Here is an 18,842-nt window from a genome sequence, read left to right on the forward strand (position 1 = left end):
GTCTCTCGAGGGGGAAAATCCAACTCCAGCCCCAACTCATAAAAGTCCAGTCGAGAGGGAGAATCCAACTCCCTCCCCAACCAATGATAGTCCAATCGAGGGGGAGAATCCAAATCCAACAGAGGAGGAAAACTCTGAACCTGACAAGGGATACACTTCGCCATTTGAGGGGGAGAATGAGAATACAAATGACGAAGATGATCAATCAGAACTTGAAGAAGAGGTAAATGCAGAATTGGATCCAGCCTATGACCCAAATTACCCTCCTCTAACGAAATGGACTAAGGATCATCCCAAAGCACAAATAATTGGTGAATCATTTGAGCGAGTTCTAACACGTTCTCAATTGAAAGAGAAACAAACGGCATTATTCTCTAATGTTGAATTCTGTATGTTTAATTCGTTTGTCTCCAAAGTCGAACCGAAGACGGTTAATGTTGCACTTGATCACGCTGATTGGGTACAAGCTATGCAAGATGAACTCCATGAGTTTGAACGTAATCGAGTTTGGAGGTTGATTCCCACTCCAAAGGATGCTTCGGTGGTCGGCTTAAAATGGGTCTTCAGGAATAAGTTGGACAAAGAGGGGAACGTTATACGCAATAAGGCGCGGTTGGTGGTGAAGGGATATTGCCAAGAAGAAGGGATAGATTATGAGGAGACCTTCGCTCCAGTAGCAAGGTTGGAATCAGTTAGAATCTTTCTGGCATATGCTGCTCATAAAAACATCGAAGTTTTCCAAATGGATGTGAAATGTGCTTTCTTGAATGGAGAACTAGAAGAAACGGTGTATGTTGAGCAACCACCTGGGTTCGTGAACGAGAAATACCCTGATCGCTGCTATGTGTTAGATAAAGCTGTATATGGTCTGAACCAAGCACCGAGGGCCTGGTATGAAACTTTAACTCGCTTTCTTAAAATGTCGAAATTCAAGCAAGGTTCGGTTGACCCAACCTTCTTCCGAAAGAAAGAAGGCGAACATCTAATGATAGTTCAGATTTATGTCGATGACATCATCTTCGGCTCCACGAATCCTAGCTTAACGGCTGAATTCAGGAAGTTGATGGAGACTAAATTTGAAATGAGCGCAATGGGTCCGATTAATTTTTTCCTTGGTTTGAATATAAGACAGGGACCAGAAGGTATTTTTATCAACCAGGAGGCCTACACGAAGAACTTGCTGGCAAAGTTCGGTATGACCGGAGATTCGAAAGTGAAGGTTCCTATGGTGTTTGGCACAAAGTTAACACCGTTTTTGGAAAAACCTGCTGTTGACGTAACACTCTATTGTCAAATGATAGGGTTTCTTATGTATCTAACGGCTAGTAGACCAGACATTATGTTTTCTATTTGTTATTGTGCCAGGTTTCAAGCAAATCCAAGAGAACCTCACATGGTGGCAGTGAAAAATATTTTCCGTTATCTGAAGCGAACCTCCTCTCTCGGTCTTTGGTACCCTGCTAGATCTGGATTTTTTGTTCAAGCCTTTTCTGATGCCGATCTTGGAGAATGTAGTCTGGACCGAAAGAGCACAAATGGTGGATGCCAATTCCTTGATGGTAAACTTGTTAGCTGGCAGTCCAAGAAGCAAACTTGTGTGTCTCTTTCAACAGCCGAAGCTGAGTACATAGCTGCAGCATCCTGTACCTCTCAAGTGATATGGATACAAAGCCAACTAAGAGACTACAGACTAAGTATGAAAAAAATACCTCTCTATTGTGACTCAGAAAGCGCGATAAGAATATGTCACAATCCAGTGCAACACTCAAAGACAAAGCATATTGCACTGAGATACCATTTCATCAAGGACCATGTAGAAGATGGGAACGTGGAAGTACATTTCGTTCGGTCCTCTGATCAACTGGCTGACATATTCACTAAAGCCTTACCAGAAGCAAGCTTCAATAAAATTTTACAAGGTTTGGGAATGATGGAAGCAGAGTCGGTACCGAACCCTCAAATCTCTCTCTAAAAATTAGACAAGCGAAATAGAGCGAACGCTCGGTTTATTTCGGTTCCGGATTTTTCGGGAACCGAAATGAACCAAACGCTCGGTCTATTTCGGCTCCATAATTTTCGGGAACCGAAATGAACCAAACGCTCGGTCTATTTCGGCTCCAGAATTTTAGGGAACCGAAATGAACCGAACGGTCGACTTATTTCGCTTCATTCTTTTAAGGTTTGGTTTCGGCTGTAAATTTTGTTTATTTTTTTAAGTCTATTTCTTACTCTATTTTCTCTTTCTTTTTTTTGATTATTTTTTATATACGAGTGTTTTGTGCTAATTTCTTTTTGTTTATTTTTCTGTTTTTATTATTTTTTCAGAAAAATTCAAAAATCCAAAAATATTTTTTCTTTTATTTTTCTGTTTTTATTATTTTTCAGAAAACTTCAAAACTCCAAAAATATTTTTCTAAAATATTTTTTATTTGTCTCTTAATTATTCTTTTTGTTTTGTTTTGTTTTGTTTTGTTTTGTTTGTGTGGTTTGTTTGTTTGCTTGTTCTTTTTACTAGGTCCCAAGTACTTCAGTGCAACATAATTTGGAGCTAAGGCAGGTATGATTCTATTCATATCAACTAGTTAAGTGTCCCTAGAAGCATGCTGCTGCATGTCGACCGACGCCTCTAAGACTAAGAGCAAGGCCTTAATGATTCGATCTATACCTATCGTTTCTTCCCAATCAGGCTGTTAAATCCACTCAAGTCAAGAGCTACCTTACTCTTCTCAAATGAGTTAAGAGTTTTCTGCTTTGTCACGTTTATATAGCAGAGGTACTTTCGGTTACTTAACCACCTTCCTTACATTCTCCATCAACTTTCGGTTCAACACTGTAACCCTTGAGACTCTCAGCTTTTACCACTGAGGTTTATGGTTGCATAAAATCTGTGTTTATGATCTTATATACGTACACCACATGCTGAGTGAGACCCAAAATCCAACACCAACAATGAATTGACGGTGAATCTTTATATTCAAGATCTTACTTGTTACCTAACGAAATCTCATTTTATTTTTGAGTGGTCTTTTATGAAATTGTCTAACACCAAGGCATTTCTTCCCAAAAAGATCTAGTTTGTTTTTGTTTTTGAGATTTTTATAACATCTTTAGTCACAACAAATTATATCCAACCTACTTGTTCAACCGACCATATCGGTCTCACAAGTACTTCATCCAACGTTCGGTCTTATGTTAAGAATCGATGTTCGGTTGAAGATAAGCCACCCTTAGATTATTATTTAAAAGAAGCCTTTCGGTGTTTCTTTACAAGCACTCGATCGTATTTTCTCGGGAAACCACGCAAGCACTTCAAGTCTCTCTTGACTTTGAAGGAAGAGATTATTGCCCGGAATCATCTGCTTTATGTCTTCTAACAGACATCACTCACATCCTATACACATTTTGCTTTATTTCTTAATTTTTGGCACACTCTTGTATGAAAATACTTTGTGATTTTCCAAAATTCTGGTTGATGTTTCTTATGGCTCATTTGAAGTTTCTTTTAGGCGCGAAAATGGTTATTATCACATCTGGAGCGAAGGTGAATTTGAAAATACGATATGTGGATAAGATTTTGGGCGCGTGAATTTGAACGGTTCCTAAACCCACGCTTGATGACGTCTATCTGGGGAAACCAAGCTGTCACATCGCGCTTTTTCAGGCGACGTTTCAGTGATCGTATCATCATCACGAAGATTCTTTCTCTCTCCTGGCAACGGTATATAAAGGGTTTCTCACACATATTGTACCTTCTTACCTTCTTCAAATTCTCTCAATACACAAGGCGATCTGCAACTGTTCATCTTCTTCCTTACCTCAACAATGGCGGATTCCTCATCTGTTCAAGATCAAATTGCTTTGTCCTCATTGCTCGTGATCAAACCCAATCAGAACATGATCATTCAAATGAACCCCTTTCTGTATGATTCGTACATGCTCCAGGTTGTTGAATGTCTCAAATACTCTCCTCTGGTTATCGCACTCACACAAGTGGAATCTGTCCCGATGTCTCTACTATCGCAAGTCTACTCTACTGCATCCTATGACAAGAACAAGAAGAGGATCTACTTCCAAATCTTCTCTCACAAGGCATCAATTTCGAAAGGACGATTCTGTTCCCTGTTAAAGCTTGTTGTCGATGCCTCTGTTATCTCTCCCGATTTTGTCACCACAACCCAACTGTTTACAATGCTCTATGAGATGGGATACATTGATGTTCTTACCATAGTGACGAAGATTAAGAAATCATGTTTGCCGCCACAATGGAATGGATTGCTTACTCTTCTCAACAAGGGTTTAGCGTAGAGGGTTGCTGGGTCAGATGGTACCAGTAAGGGTTTTCTGACCATTCTCTATGGTCTTTACAATGGACTTAACCTCGATTATGGGTCCATCATTTGGTCGCAACTGGTGCAAAGTCTCAACACCTCGACGAGGCACTCTGAGATTTATTGTGGTCGTTTCTGGACCATCGTCACACGAAGGGCTATTGACTCTTTGCAGATTCCAGTCATGAAAGATGCCCTGGTCTCATCTGTGGCTACTTGCCACAAAGTTCTCCCACAATGGTTCTATTCCTGAAACGATGTACAGGTGTGTGTCAGCCGAAAGTAAAGTGATGGCAGACTACCGAAAGCTTCCTCCCAAAGGACCGAGAGAACTGACTCCTGAACAGCAAGTTGCTTTAGATGCTGTGGAGAAGCCAGCCAACCGAGGCAAAAGGGAAAATACCAAGAAAGTGATAACCGAAGGTCCTTCGTCTAAGCCTGCCAAGTCTAAAAAGAGAAAGGCTGAAAAGGGTGATTGTTCGGCTCCAAAGAAGGTTAAGAAGATGGCAAAGAAATCCAAAATTCCTTCTCCTTCAAGCTCAGACAATGATGAGGAGCGCTCGGCAGATGAGGACGAGGAAGTTCAGCATCATGGTTCACCGAGAGGTAATTCACCTCCTCGTTCTCCAACTCCAACTGAACCACTTCATGCTAAGATTCCCACTCCTCCACCATCTCCACCGAAAACCACTGTTCCAGTTTCGGTTGCTCTCATTCCACCACCTACTACATCTCAAACCACAACTTCTGCACCACCACCACCACGAGTTAGTACCATACCAATCTCTACAACTCCTTTACCACCTCCTATCTTTTCACAAGCAACTACCATAACTACTCCCACCACCACAACAACCGAACCTCCAGTAAACGTCAACGTATCTGATACGGGGGCTAATACTAAAACGGAACCTCCTGTTACTTCCAAACCTCTTTCACCCTCACCCTCATCAGATTCTGGTGATACTCTCAGTGGTGATAATGTTGAGTTTGACTCGACTTATTACAGTCACTATCGGCTTCCAATAGACGAAGATGAAGAGGCTCCTGTCACACGACAACAATTGCAGAGTATTGATGAAAAGCTTGATCAATTGCTTGCCTCTACCAAGACATACAACGATGTTGTGCTCAAGGCTTTTCTTGACACCGCTCTTGAGCAGTATACAGGAGCTATTGAGGAATCCACACAGGCGGTTGAAGCTTCCACTTCTTCTTGCAAGAAGGCCACTACTGAAATTGCAGAACTTGTTCACAGTTCTTAGATTTTTCTCGAATCCCTCAAAGGTCATGCTGATTCAAATGCAGCTAAAGTGAACGCTTCAGTTGATTCTTTATCAAAGTCACTTCAAGAGGAGCAAGCTAAATTTGAGAATGTCCGTTCTTCCATTCAAGCTGAGAACACTTCTCTACTTAGCTCAGTGACTTCTCACCTTGAAACACTCCAGGCTGATTTAGCAAAGGAGAGTGCATTAAAGGAAGATCTTGCACGCCAAGCCTCTACTATTGAAGTTCAGAAAGTTCAATTGGCTCAAGCTGAAAGGGAGATTTCATTGTTGAAGACTGAGCGAGCTGTATTCCGGAGTTGTGCTGGTGATGTAAAGAATATGCTTACCAATCTTCTTAGTGCTCATGATCCGATACTTACTCTGACCATCAGGAATCATCTGACTTCCAAGCTTCTTCCTGCCCTTGCACTTTTACATGAAATGAAGGGTGTTTCGGAGCGATTCGTACCTCCAAAACAAGGGGGAGAAGGTGTTCAAACTACTCAACCGAAGGTCACTGTCAAAACCAAACCGAAGGGTAATGAAGCTTCGGGTTCTGGTAATCAAGATAAGAAGAAGGGACTGGCTGATGATAGTGATAAAGAAGAAGAAACAATTGTTGAAGCCCTGAAACGAAAGAAAAAGGATAAGGAATTGGATGAAACCCTTCGGGTTGCGAAGGAAGCAGAAGAAAGGGAGCGAAAGAACAAGGAAGAGCAATATGCCTTAAATTGCAAAAATGCCTTGTTTCCTCTTTGGACTAGAGAAACGCTCATCAAAGAAGCAATAGAGTTTCCAAGCGTGTACTGGCTGGAACCTGTAGCTTCTTTTGATTGTGAGAATTCGAGGGACTCACAGTTTGATATGCCTATAACACGAAAGGCATTTACTTTTCATTACTTTGATTCAACTGTTCAAGTTCCCTCACCTCACCCTAAAGTTGATCGTGAACTTATCGATTTTTATCTCAAGTTCGGTCAGCCTCAGTACCTGACATGGAGTGCACAGAAGATTATTACTGTCAAGGTGTTGAAACCTTCGCCTGCAGGAAAGTTTATCAATGTTAGTTTCAAAATAACCCGAGGTTCAGCAAACTCGGTTTTGGTTATATCCCTGGCAGATCTTCCAAACTTGAATCCTCATGATTGGATCTTGTTGTTTAACATACTGCTCACTAATGCGAAAGAATATGAGCCGATCCTGGATCATTTGAAGAGGATGTTGGCTTCTTATATCCATGAAGTTGCTGCAATGGATCAAGAGATTGCTAAAGTCTTGAAGAAGAAACCCACTGTAAAGCCAACTGAAAAACCTGGAGATGTGAACAAAATGAAGATGGGCCAAATTGATTCTACACATCTCACAGTGATGTTCACAAGAGGCGAAGCTAATCGATTTCTTTTCGATCTTCTTGACAAGCATCTGTTCTCAACGGACTGCTTAGAGCACATAATTAATATCATCCATCGGTGCAAGCAGAACTCTGAGGCAGACAAGAAGAACTTCACGGACATGCTTCGGTGGTATATCACTTTTCGTCATACACTTTTGGCCATCATACCGAAGGTGTTCAAGAATGTCAAGAAGTCTTCTATAGCTCAACCGAACTGAGCTTTCGGCTCCATTGACGCAAAGGGGGAGATTGTTGGGTATTTTATGTTGCGTCATGGGCTTAGTATTGTATATCCGGATTGGGCCTGTCCATCCGTGATTATTATGTAGGGTTAAGCTATAAATAGTGCATGCATGTATGCCTTAGATACAGTCACGAATATAGTTATTATTGCTTTGTAACCCTAAACACCTCTACAGTCGAAGTTCTTAATCGAGCTCTTCTGAGGTGTTAATGTTTAAGCATTCGACATCAGTTAAACCATTCTTGTGTTCTTCATTACGTCTTTAATTGTTTTTCTGCTTAGAATCTATCGATCCTACTAGAACTTTGTTCTAACAGGGCCGAATAAGATAGTGTTTTAAATTTGTATTCGTTTTGATAAATTTATGGTTAGCGGGTTTTGTCCATAATCATCAAAATTTTTCATCTTTAACAAAAGTTTGGATCAAAAGACTCTTGCAACCAGTGTTTTAAAAACCAGTTCAAACTGGTCGGTCGAACCAAGAACTAGGGAAGGGAGCGGTTTAACTACCATCATTTTTATGTCTATTTCTGAATTAGAATGAACATGTCAGTTTAAAAAAATGATTGAACCGGTTAGATTGAATATAAACACATGGAAATGAAACATTTTGCATAATAAACTTTGGTGGTCGTTTTACATCTATTTAGATTTCTTTTAAATTGAATAAAAATGCATGATAAATGTTATGAAGCTTTTTGATGTGTGTATTCATCTAAAACTATATTTTGTTTCAGTATTATATTTTATTTTCTTTTTAATGTATTTGGATTGATGTTTTATAGTTATTTACTTTTTTAATGTATTTGGAGTGATCTACAACTTGTTTTTATATGTATTTTTAATGTTTGAACTTATCTTTATGTGTACATTTAATGGTTGAACTTGTGTGTATATGAAAATAAGAAAACAAAACATGAAAACTGTAGAAACTGGTTGACCCAAGCGGTTAAACCGAAAATAGATCATCATATCGATTCAACTAAAAAACCAGTTTTTAAAATATTCCTGGTAACCATGACATATTTTCTATATGCTTACTTAAATATAATATCTTCTAAAAGTAAAATACTTAATTCCTCAAAAGAAAGTCATTTTTATTGAGGGAAAATAATTTCCTTGCCTTCTCATTATGAAAAAAAAATTATATATACAAAAAATATAGGGACTTGGGCCTAATATGATTACCATACATGGATTGTACAAAAACTATAAAAATCCAAAATAATATACACTAACATTCCCCCCCCCCCCCCCAGAGTTTGAGCGGGGGGTTTGCACACACTCAAATTGTCTCTGAAATCATGAAAAGGTGATGTCATAAGGTCCTTCATGAAGATGTCTGCCAAATAGTAACTCGAAGGATCATAGCAACTTTGTCAAAAGTGAATGTCGATCTTTATGTGCTTGGTAAAATGATATGGTACCAGATTAGTGAACATATAAAATGCATTGACGTTGTCACAATAGACTATAGTTTCCTTATTCGCCAAACAGTAAAGTTCCTATAGGAGATTACTGTGACAACCGTCAAATTTCGGTCAAGGCAAAGTCAAACTAAGTCAACAAGTCAAACCGGTCAACTCCCTTAACCCTTGTATGTTAGGGTTTACGTTATGTAATAACTGTACAATTCGCTACTTTAATGAGAAAACATCATTTGGAAAATTCGTGTGTTTGATTTTCCTTAGCCTTTACAGTGCTAAACAACATTGGAAATTTAATAAACCCTACTCAAGATTACTTGACGCTAATAGGATCAAAACCCATACACTACGATATAAATTGATGTTAATAGCAACATAGTATAGTACAACGTTATAACTATAATCCAATTAAATTATGATACCATATTAAAATCAAATCAAAGTATAATGCTCTAATTAAATTAAAAGAATCAAACTTGAATGCTATAATTAAACTTCAAATCAAAGTAGATTGTTATAATCAAATAATAACCTATCTTTTATAAAACTCTATTTTTATAAACTTTACATTAAATTTTATAAAACTCTTATATTAATTATGTAAAAGATGCTTGTGTTAGTGGGAAATTATGAAGACCACCAAAATCAAAAAGATTATTCCCATGGTCTCCCACTCACACCTCCCATCCACTTTCCTTTCCTTTTTCTCCCAACACATTATTCTCTTCACCACTTAAACCTTCTCTATTCTTTCTCTCACTCTCAATCTCGAAATTCATCCAAGAAATACTCATATTCCAGCCAAGAACAATCTATTATACTCCAATCTTCATCCCTCTTGAAGCATTCAACAAGGTATGTTGTTAAAAGTTTCAAATTCATACAAGAAACAAATTAAATCCACCAAACTATCTAAAACTCATTTTATGCATAAACCTGATTTTTTTTCAGAATCCCATCAATAAAATAAGAAGTTCTGGAAATTTTCAGAAAATAACTTATTTTTATTGAATTACTATAATTATTGCAATAAAGTAGGGCAATAATTCACATAAAATACTTTTTGCATTCAATAAATTCTGAGAAAATTCTGGGATGACCCATATATTGATTAAACATAATTTATGAAGTTTCATGCATTTATATTACTGTTTACTATTATTTATGGTTTTATTGATTAATTAATAATGAAATATATAAAAAATATTTCTCATAGTCACAAATATCCGAAACTTATACACTCGACTCTATATCATGTTATAAAACTATGGTTAATTTTACAGAATTTTTGCGAATCATTTATTATTTTTCCCGAATTTTGTTGTTGTTTAATCATTAAAGTATTAAATAAATACTAAAACAGTTCAGAAAAATATAAAAATTTTACAGTAATTAATATTGTATGAAATAATGATTTCCTAATAATTTCATAATTTTTCAATACTGTTTACTATTTAAAACCATTTTCCTAATTATTTAAGCATGTAAAAATGCATTTTAATGATTATTTCATATAAATAATTGTTAAAATCTGTAAATAATTATAATTGGGCAAGTTATTATTTTAATAAGAAATTATTAAAATCTGGCCTAAATTGAAAATATAAATTAATTATGCAAAGTAATTAATTCAATTTAAAATTCATTTAACAAATGAATACCTTAATATTCTAATCAAAATGAATTATTGTTAATTCATCTAATATAAGAATTTGTGTCTAATTATTTGTATTAGTACTCTATTCTCGTTTAGCAGTTCCTAAACCAAAACTATTAATTATATTAGGTTCTACGCCATTTTGACCCGAACCGTCTATCGTACGACACACGCATGTCGTTTTGGGACTAATGTGAGTAATCTACCCCATATTTTATAATTTTCAATACTTTTGGGGTGTATCATGTGGTTCTAATATGTTCCAACTTCATTTTATTGTTTTATCACAATTGAGACATTGTTGGGACATTTATACGTGAGTCATTAATTGTATAACTATTGTTTGTTTACGCTACATGTACTTGTAGTGCATTACCATTTTTAGTCTAATCTCCATGACTATGCCCGTATTCTTGAGGTACGTTATGGACAATAATAGCGCTATTGGGTTGACCACCCCGCCTTGGGACGCTAAGGTGATTGATCGCACGTGGTTGAGTGTGTTTGATGATTAGATGCTCCATCCTATATATTATATATATATATATATATATATATATATATATATATATATATATACATATGTATATATATATATATATATATATATATATATATATATATATATAGGGTGAGGACTTATTGTTGTTGTTATCATTTGTTAATCAATTTTTGATTTATAAACCGTTATCTCAAATACAATTGTTTGCCGACTTCAAAAGAAAACAAATTTCAAATTATAAATGTTTCAACTTCACAATTTTCTCTACTAAAATTAGATTACTCACCAACTCTCGTAGTTGACCTGTTTTTACCCATGATGCAGATTTGAAGAATGAAGTTGATGAAAAATAGGTTGTGCCTTAAAAATCCACAAGACTATTTAAATTTGATGTAATAAATGTTGTTCGTATTTGGATTTGTATTTGTATGTTGTGGATCTTGTTTGCATACTTAGTACTTAATTGAATCTAATCATATTATAACATAGTTGTCATGAGACTTTGAACAATATATCACGCCTTGATCGATTCCGACAAGGATCGGGGTGTGACAGATTGGTATCAGAGACCTTGACTATAGGGAATTAGGTTAATTGCCTTGACCTAGTCTATAGCCTCTAGGGTCCTCTCGTATGCTAGTTTACAAAATGCACACACAACTGCATGCAATTCACACTTAGAAAAGCCTAGGAATACCTTTGTGTGTTAATTGCTCCCTTAAGTGCATACATATTACTCCTGACACTTATATGTGTGCATACACTGGTGAATATTCTCCTCTTTCTCTGAAAAATCACACACATATTCAAGTGGTAAAAAAATGTATATACATATATATTCCTTAAAGGTCATAGAAAATTCAAAGTCATCCACTCTAGTTGGGTAGGATCATAGTAATGGACGCATAGTAACTGGAAGGGGGAGGTGCCGGTAGCCCGAAAGTCCTGACTAGGCAAGCATTCGTATACATCCCAATCAACCGAGGGACCAGTTTGCTTACCTGGGGACCAAAGGCGAGAGTTCCCAAACCTATAGGCCAAAGTGCGTCATTCACATTACTTTTGAGCCATCAAAATACCCGACCTTATCAAACGTATCCGAAAGGATACACTCCAAAATGGCCAACTCATTGGACTATTAAGTTCCCTAATGGGCCTAGAAGTGGGAAAGACATGTGAAAACTTAGTTTTGTGGGGGCCCACGCAAGTGCTACATGTTTCACATTTAGTAACCATGGAAAGCCCAAAAGGTGCCCAACACTCCTAACCATGGCCCAACAAGTGTTTTACAATTATTTTACCCAACAATTGCAACCCAACTTCATTCTCTTCAGCCACAAGCTCCAGCAACCACTCCTCGTTGCTCGTTCAAGCACTTTCGTAACTACAATCCGCCTTACTTCAAAGGCATCGATGGTGCCACCGCACTCCACACATGGATTGAAGAAATGGAGAGTACTTTCATCCATAGCGAGTGTCCTGAGGACCTGATGGTCCGTCATGCTACAGGGTGCCTCCAAGGTCATGCTCTCACATGGTGGAACCTAGAAAAACGGGCAAAGGGAGAGGCTGTTGCCTTGGGAATGACCTGGTCAAAACTAAAGGAACGCATGATGGAGAAGTTCTGCCCTGACAGTGAATTGCAAACTCTCGAGGATGAATTCTGGAATCTGAAACAGGTGGGAGGCGACAACGCGACCTACACCAATAGATTCCATGATCTCTCGAGACTCCTACCTGACATGGTTCAACCTATGAAAACTGCAATACGCCGCTACATCAAAGGGTTACCACGCCAGATCCGTGATTCGGTGACCAGCAGCAGACCATCTACCCTAGAATCCGCCATTGAAATAGCAGGTCAACTCAACGAGGACAATATGAACGATGGTGTCCTCCCACGTAAGGGTTCAAAGATGTCAACTGAAAAGCCGACCCCTGAGACCCCCCTAATTGTCAAGTCCGTGTCCTCCCACCGACATGACAAAAAGAAGCGGAAAATTCATCACCACAACCATGCTGTTATTACCCCTGGTACTCCTATCACCCAAGTCACCCCACAAGCCCAACCGAATAAAAAGCCGTATACCGGACCTCACCCCCTCTGTAACCACTGTAACTATCACCATATGACAACCAGCCCGTGTCGCCTCTGTACGAATTGTGGTCGCTATGGCCACTTGGCGGACACATGTCGTGCACCAAAAACTCAGCGACCACTCTATCTACCCTCAAATCAGCAAACACAAACCCGGTATCCAACTGGAACATGCTTCAACTGTGGTGACCCCACCCATTTCAGAAACGCGTGTCCTAGGCTAGTCAATATCATCAACACCCAAGCCCAGGCAAATCCAACAATGCAGGTTCCAGCTCCCAAAGGCCGAGCCTTTGTCATTACCGCAACCCAAGCAAAGACCGATAACAAGGTCGTAAATGGTACGTTTCTCATAAATGACTGCTACGCGTCAGTACTTTTTGATTCAGGTGCCGCTAAAAGTTTTGTGTCTTTGGAATTTGAGCCCATACTTCACACATCTCGCACGATTCTTGATGAGTACTTTACCGTAGAAGTCACCGATGGAAAATACGTTTCACTCAATGCAGTCATCCAAGATTACACTTTCGATTTTTGCGGTCATAAATTTTCTGTCAATTTAGTTCCTATGGAACTTGGTAGCTTCGACATCATCGTATGAATGTATTGGCTATCCCAAAACCATGCTGAAATAGTATGTTACGATAAGTTCATTCGTATTCCTCTCGCCGACGGTCAAAGTCTTCGTATTTATGGCGAGACTCATTCGAAAAAGCTTAGTCTTATGTCATATACTCAAGCTCGATCATATCTACGAAAAGAATATATGGCTTTCTTAGCCCATGTGGTGGAAACAAAGGTCAAAGAAAAGAAGATCGAAGATATTCAGGGTAGACTCATTAGGATCAACAGTCTAATAAAATTTTAATTACACATAACTGGGGGCATGTCGAGTGAATCTTAGGAGTGGATCATACATGGAACAAATCACAAGATTATAATCAAGTTATTCCTACTAAATTCATAAGTCTATTTATATAGACCTCTGGTATAGAGTTGTCAGCGTAGTCGTGTCGGCAATCTAGAACATAGCTAAATACATAATACAAACTATAATACCCAAATTATACAAAATTTTCTGCATTAAAAATCAATAGACAAACACAATGAAACTAAAAAGGGTATCAAACTATCAAGAGAAAAACACATACAATGTAGATTAAAATCCACTAATTATAACAAAATGGCTAAAAGAAAAGGTAAGGACTAAGGATTGTTAAGTCCTCTCTTCTTATAAATAGCTTTGAAGCAAGCTTGCCTATGCTTCTTTGTTCTTTCTGTCAATTCCATACCTGGCAATTTCTCCATCATCTTCTTGTGCCCTTCTAACGTCTCTATCTCCTCCTTTAATCCCAACTCCTAGTTTTTTTTTAAAAAAGGTAGATGCAATATATTTTCGTGTGAGTTCACAAAATTTACAATGAGTTAAGTTTATATAAATATAAATCAGGAAATCGTAGTAAATCAATTGATTTGATGTGGAATATGCCTAGGGCCATTGTTTATGTTATAAAGAAACTAATAATTAAAATTTTAGAAAATACCAAAACTACTTTGGTTACTAAGTGCAGGCATGCATGCATGAGTAATGTATAGAAGGTTATTATCATAATTTACCTTGGCATTTTGAATGAGGGATTGTAGGCTCATAAGTTTTCTATGAGGCCATCTGTTTATGTTTAGCTCTCTGCATCTTTTCTTCAACAATGTTAACCCTATCCCTAGTTCCTTTGCTGCCATGATTATCGGCATCTCAAAGTACTTCTCTATCTCTTCAAACTCCAATGGTCTCAATCTCTTTGCCACCTTCCGGCCACCGTGATCAGTGGTGGCAGCACTAGAACTACATGAAGCCTCACCACCGGATTTACAGTCTTCACTGAAATTAACCAATGGTAAATTACCATCCTCCCAACAATCCCATAAGCTTATGTCTTTAAGGGGATCAAAATCGTGAAACTCATTTCTAGAAATGATGTTTTGATCTTTGTTAAGTACTGTGGAAACGTTCTGATCGAGCACTTCATGTAATTTTTCCGACAACTCGTAATCACGGTGGTCGAGCATGTCACCACTGCAAAAATCCAAAAAAAAAAAAACTCAAGATAATCAAATCCAACACGATGAAAGACTCTTTTTGATCACTACAAATCCAAACCATGTTTTGATCAATGTCGACAAAATCACTTTTCTGTGCGAAAGATGGTGTAATGAGTGACGTTTATATATACCTGAAAAGATCTTGATGATCAAAGTATTGAAACCAATCGAGGTCATCTATGGGGTTTTGGTGATCTGCAGGTGGATCCATTTGTGAGGGAGAAGTTAAAAGTCGCGATAAGAATGTGATGATTTATATAAGTGAAGTGGGAGAAGTAATTAATAGCAAGTTGTGAGAATGCAACAAAACAAGTTAAGCACTTCTGAAAAATTGATAAATGATTTCGGTAACACTCGCGGAATATAAACTAGTGAAAATTACAAACGAAATTGAATATATATAGTCTATGATGTTATGGTTATTGTGTATCTAACAAATGAAGAAGAAAATGAATATATATATATTCTTTGAGCCGTAACCTTCTTCTTCAATTCACACACATATACGTATATGTTGCTGAAAATTATGACTTGTGTGCCTCATGCATTTAATGCATCACATGCCTACTGCATATTCTTGACTTTGAAGCTACGTACCAGTTTCCAATTTCCCCAGTAGCACACTTTTCATTAGAAAGTACTCCAAGTCTTCACACATGCAAATTATGACTTGTGTGTCGCTATAGGTATGTCGTTGGCCCTTGTTAAAAACCTATAGCGACAACAAGTCATCGTAATAGATTAAACCTGTGGTGACAACGAGTCGTCGCTATAGGTAACTAATAAAACTATATTTTGACCCCGAAGATATGATTAACAAAATCTATCCGACGAGACCCTCGTGATACCTCGTGATGAAATTGAAATCAACGAGAGTCTCCACTTCATGGAAGAACCGGTAGAAATCATGGATCGAGAGATCAAAAGAACAAAGCAAAGTCGTATTCCCATTGTGAAGGTCTGCTGGAACGCTAAACGAGGACCCGAATTCACCTGGGAACGCGAGGATCAGATGAAACAAAAGTATCCACATCTCTTCCCAAACTCTCGAAATCCCAGTCAAAATGAAAATTTCGGGACGAAATTCCTTCTAACGGGGGGATGATGTGACAACCGTCAAATTTCGGTCAAGGCAAAGTCAAACTAAGTCAACAAGTCAAACCGGTCAACTCCCTTAACCCTTGTATGTTAGGGTTTACGTTATGTAATAACTGTACAATTCGCTACTTTAATGAGAAAACATCATTTGGAAAATTCGTGTGTTTGATTTTCCTTAGCCTTTACAGTGCTAAACAACATTGGAAATTTAATAAACCCTACTCAAGATTACTTGACGCTAATAGGATCAAAACCCATACACTACGATATAAATTGACGTTAATAGCAACATAGTATAGTACAACGTTATAACTATAATCCAATTAAATTATGATACCATATTAAAATCAAATCAAAGTATAATGCTCTAATTAAATTAAAAGAATCAAACTTGAATGCTATAATTAAACTTCAAATCAAAGTAGATTGTTATAATCAAATAATAACCTATCTTTTATAAAACTCTATTTTTATAAACTTTACATTAAATTTTATAAAACTCTTATATTAATTATGTAAAAGATGCTTGTGTTAGTGGGAAATTATGAAGACCACCAAAATCAAAAAGATTATTCCCATGGTCTCCCACTCACACCTCCCATCCACTTTCCTTTCCTTTTTCTCCCAACACATTATTCTCTTCACCACTTAAACCTTCTCTATTCTTTCTCTCACTCTCAATCTCGAAATTCATCCAAGAAATACTCATATTCCAGCCAAGAACAATCTATTATACTCCAATCTTCATCCCTCTTGAAGCATTCAACAAGGTATGTTGTTAAAAGTTTCAAATTCATACAAGAAACAAATTAAATCCACCAAACTATCTAAAACTCATTTTATGCATAAACCTGATTTTTTTTCAGAATCCCATCAATAAAATAAGAAGTTCTGGAAATTTTCAGAAAATAACTTATTTTTATTGAATTACTATAATTATTGCAATAAAGTAGGGCAATAATTCACATAAAATACTTTTTGCATTCAATAAATTCTGAGAAAATTCTGGGATGACCCATATATTGATTAAACATAATTTATGAAGTTTCATGCATTTATATTACTGTTTACTATTATTTATGGTTTTATTGATTAATTAATAATGAAATATATAAAAAATATTTCCCATAGTCACAAATATCCGAAACTTATACACTGGGCTCTATATCATGTTATAAAACTATGGTTAATTTTACAGAATTTTTGCGAATCATTTATTATTTTTCCCGAATTTTGTTGTTGTTTAATCATTAAAGTATTAAATAAATATTAAAACAGTTCAGAAAAATATAAAAATTTTACAGTAATTAATATTGTATGAAATAATGATTTCCTAATAATTTCATAATTTTTCAATACTGTTTACTATTTAAAACCATTTTCCTAATTATTTAAGCATGTAAAAATGCATTTTAATGATTATTTCATATAAATAATTGTTAAAATCTGTAAATAATTATAATTGGGCAAGTTATTATTTTAATAAGAAATTATTAAAATCTGGCCTAAATTGAAAATATAAATTAATTATGCAAAGTAATTAATTCAATTTAAAATTCATTTAACAAATGAATACCTTAATATTCTAATCAAAATGAATTATTGTTAATTCATCTAATATAAGAATATGTGTCTAATTATTTGTATTAGTACTCTATTCTCGTTTAGCAGTTCCTAAACCAAAACTATTAATTATATTAGGTTCTACGCCATTTTGACCCGAACCGTCTATCGTACGACATACGCATGTCGTTTTGGGACTAATGTGAGTAATCTACCCCATATTTTATAATTTTCAATACTTTTGGGGTGTATCATGTGGTTCTAATATGTTCCAACTTCATTTTATTGTTTTATCACAATTGAGACATTGTTGGGACATTTATACGTGAGTCATTAATTGTATAACTATTGTTTGTTTACGCTACATGTACTTGTAGTGCATTACCATTTTTAGTCTAATCTCCATGACTATGCCCGTATTCTTGAGGTACGTTATGGACAATAATAGCGCTATTGGGTTGACCACCCCGCCTTGGGACGCTAAGGTGATTGATCGCACGTGGTTGAGTGTGTTTGATGATTAGATGCTCCATCCTATATATATTTATATATATATATATATATATATATATATATATATATATATATATATATATACACATATGTATATATATAGGGTGAGGACTTATTGTTGTTGTTATCATTTGTTAATCAGATTTTGATTTATAAACCGTTATCTCAAATACAATTGTTTGCCGACTTCAAAAGAAAACAAATTTCAAATTATAAATGTTTCAACTTCACAATTTTCTCTACTAAAATTAGATTACTCACCAACTCTCGTAGTTGACCTGTTTTTACCCATGATGCAGATTTGAAGAATGAAGTTGATGAAAAATAGGTTGTGCCTTAAAAATCCACAAGACTATTTAAATTTGATGTAATAAATGTTGTTCGTATTTGGATTTGTATTTGTATGTTGTGGATCTTGTTTGCATACTTAGTACTTAATTGAATCTAATCATATTATAACATAGTTGTCATGAGACTTTGAACAATATATCACGCCTTGATCGATTCCGACAAGGATCGGGGTGTGACAATTACGAAGACAACTTGCTTCTACCACCACATTCACAACTCACATGATACTCTACTTTCGTGCTTGAATGCGATATATTACCCTGACATTTTGAGGAACATGAGACCAGGTTTTCCCCAAGA

This window comes from Lactuca virosa, chromosome 1, assembly GCF_052849685.1.
Source record: "Lactuca virosa cultivar CGN04683 chromosome 1, Lactuca_virosa_CGN04683_v6, whole genome shotgun sequence".
NCBI lineage: Eukaryota > Viridiplantae > Streptophyta > Magnoliopsida > Asterales > Asteraceae > Lactuca > Lactuca virosa.